General features: G+C 36.3%; 1 pseudogene; it reads left to right on the plus strand.

Annotated features, from left to right (window-relative positions):
* LOC102822141 overlaps positions 1-1,036 on the plus strand; it is a 6,349-nt pseudogene extending 5,313 nt beyond the window's left edge.
* Positions 1,037-3,672: the final 2,636 nt, after the last annotated feature.

The raw sequence follows: 3,672 nt of genomic DNA on the forward strand, positions 1-3,672 counted from the left end.
TAGAAAACCAATAGGGAAGAACACGGTCAGCATTTCTCAAACTGGGGGAACTGAAGAAAAAAATTCAAGCCTCAACTTTCGTTATTGAAAGATTCTCTGGGCAAATTATTGAATGATGCAGAATGCATCAAGAGAAGATGGAAGGAATACATGGAATCATTATATCAAAAGGAAGTGTTTGGAGGTGTAAGTTATTATATATGCCTAAGTGGTCTTTGTGTTTTGTTTTTGTTTGTTTTTTAAAAGCTAAAATGAATAGAGAGAAATACTGTTAACTGGTGGTACATGAAGATTATAATCATTGTAATGAAACAAGTTTTATGATTTGTTGAATGTAAAACTGATGATCTGCCCTGTAAACTTTCACTCAATCCACAATAAAAACCTTAAAATAAATAAAGTGTATGGACAAATAAAATCTATATGATTTCATTCTCTGATTCAGAGGGGACTCTATCCAAAAAATTGGCAGCAATAAAATGTAAAATTCATCTCGATCAGACAAATATTAATGCTTATGTTGTGTTTGAGGAGGAGAATGCACAAAACCATTGAAAAGAAATGGGGTCCAAATTGCAGACGAGATTTCGTATTAGAGTTGATCTCTCAACTGAGAGCTCATCTAGGAACAGGATATCAGTATTTGTGGAGAATCTCCCTAACAAAATTGAAGAGGCTGTTGAGGAACACTTTTTGGACTGTGGAAGTGAGAATTATAAGACACCAAGTGACTGGTATTGGCAAAGGATTTGGATATATACTGTTTGAGAATACAGATGCTTTTCATCATGCTATGAAATTAAATCTGAACTAATGGGACGAAAAGTCAGAGTCATGCGTTCTGTCAGTAAAGAAATATTAAAACAACAGAATTCAAATCCAGGTTTGAGAATGTCGGTAAACCTAAGCAAGGACTTAGTTTTAGTTTGAAACACGCACAAATGCATTCTAAAAGTTTGTAGTTCCCACGAAAAAGGGAAAGAAAGGACAGAAGAAACGTGGACGACCTAAGAAGGAGAGATCTAAAGGGTTTTAGTTTTGTTTTCTCATTAAATGATGTGTGTTCAGCTTCAGAATTTTTGATGGATGGCACAAATGAAACATGGAGACATCTCTTATTATTAGTTCATTCGAATTATAATTTGGCCTTTGAAACTTTGCTTTAAGATGTGAGTTTATGTTGAATGTAGATTATGTGTTAATTACAAGGAGCTCTGGTAGTGTAGTGGTTACGAATCGGGCTGCTAACCTCAAGGTCGGTACTTCGAAACTACCAGCTATTCCACAGGAGAAAGATGAGGCTTTCTGCTCCTGTAAAGATTTGCAGCCTCGGAAACCCTGTGCAGGGTCACTATGAGTCGAAACCAACTCCACGGTACTTAACAACAACAACAAACTGATGGTACAAGTAATCATTTCAGACATACGGTGAATGTTTAGAATTGTGACATGTTAAATATATGTCATTAGCATTTCAGTTATTTCCAGAACATTATAATTTGGGATGAGACTAAATTTTAAAATGAGTAAATGGAAAGAAAAATAAAGCAACACAGTAGTTCTGATTGTATATAAATATCTAATTTAATTGAGATACTGCTCTGAGTCATAGGTCCTAACAAGAAAGGCTTTGAGGGTTATTAGACAATAAGATTCACTTGTTTTTCCTCTTTATGAGCACTTTTTTGTTTTGTTTTGTTTTTTAAGTTTATTGTGATATGTTTATTGTGAATTGATAGTTTACATGGGAGAATATCAGTTTTACACTCATCGCTTCCTTGCAATGACTACAATCCCCTGCATGCATCATCATTCAACAGTATTTGCTTCTATTCCCTCTATTTTTTGTTTTGCTTTGTTTTGTCTTTTTGGAGGGGATTTCGCGAGCACTTTTAAGTGGATTTTTTTTTAGTTAGTTGTTTTTGTTTTTTAATTTCTTAAATGTAATTAACAAATGCTTTTTATATGTGTGTAATGATATTAAAATGTTTTTATTTAAAAAAATCACCTGCGTATAAAGAAAGCTTGAATGCTCTTTGATAAACATTGGACTGCTAATCACAATGTTAAACCAACCAGTCATTCTTGGAAACCCTATAGAGGATCACTAAGGAGCTCTGGTAGTGTAGTGGTTATGAATCGGGCTGCTAACCTCAGGGTCAGCAGTTTGAAACCACCAGCTGTTCTGCGGCAGAAAGATGAGGCTTTCTGGGACCCTACCCAGAGAAGCAGTGATGCCTGAGATGGAGGCAGAGATGATGACGTGGAGAGATGGAGCACTTTAGACACAGAGAGGGAGAGGGGCTGTGTGCTGACAACCCTTTGGTTGGTTGATGATGCATGGAGGGGATTATAACCATGGCAATGAAACAATATACGATAGGATGAATGTAAAACTAATGTTCTCCCATGTAAATTATCGTATAATTCACAATAAAACATTAAAAAAAAAAAAGATGTGCTTTCTGCTCCTGTAAAGATTTATAGCCTCAGAAGCCCTGTACAGGGTTGCTATAAGTTGGAACCAACTCCACAGCACACAACAACGAATCAGAAGTGACTCAACAGCACATAAGAACAACAACAGTATTTGATATCACTCTACATACATCTTTACTTTTAGGTAAAAATGATTATATATGCATATTTTTCTTTGAGCCAATTTTTCGCATGGGCAGTTTTCAGTATGAGCATCGAAGGACTCAGCTTTCGAATTTAAACTCTTGTAAGACCCCACCCTGTTTTATGAGTTATGTTGCAGAAATATATGAGGAGTCAAAAAATTATCCACATTGCAGTTATATTCAAATGCCCGTCCATGTCCACGACTGGTGATAACATTGAGTATGCACGTGAACTGATTCTGTTGAACATATGAATAACAGTAGATTATGTGGCAAATCATTTGCAAATCAGCCATCCTGGCAGATGACAACATTGAGCATGCATGTGAAATGATTCTGCCCAACAGACGAGTGACAGTGGCAAATCATTCTCAAATCAACCATGGCTCTGCCTATAAAATAATCCACAACAGACTTGGATTTCAAAAAGTTTGTGCGAGATGGGTATTGAAACAACTCATGGAAAAACATAAACAGAAGCATTTGGACATATGCAAGCAAAATCTGGACCAATACTCGAAGGAAGGTAAAAGTTTCTTTAATAAAAAAAAAAAAAAAAAATCATTACTGGTGATGAGACACGGATTCATCACTACAAGCCTGAGAGTAAACAGCCGACCAAGAAAAAGTTCAAAAGTCAACCATCGACTGGATAATCAATGCTTACAGTTTTCTGGGATTCTTAAAGGCTAGTATTAGAACAATATCAGGAAAATGGCTCAACAATCAACAATGCTCATTACAGTGAGATGCTCACTGAAAAGCTGAAGCCTAAACTTGAGATTAAACACACAGGACTGATATCCAAAAGCATGACAATTCATGTCCTCACACCTCTGCCCACACTGTTGACACTCTGCAAAAACTTTGTTTTGAGGTGTTCAAGTATCCTCCCTATAGTCCTGAACTTGCTCCACAGGACTTTCACCTGTTTGATCCCCTGAAAGCAGCTCTTGGAGGACTAAGATTCACTTCTGATGAAGAAGTGAAGAGAGTAGTACATTCATGGCTTGCAGCTCAGTCTAAAACATTTTAAAATAGTGGAGTA

Source organism: Chrysochloris asiatica, unplaced genomic scaffold (assembly GCF_000296735.1).
Source record: "Chrysochloris asiatica unplaced genomic scaffold, ChrAsi1.0 scaffold00231, whole genome shotgun sequence".
In the NCBI taxonomy this organism is placed as follows: Eukaryota; Metazoa; Chordata; class Mammalia; order Afrosoricida; family Chrysochloridae; genus Chrysochloris; species Chrysochloris asiatica.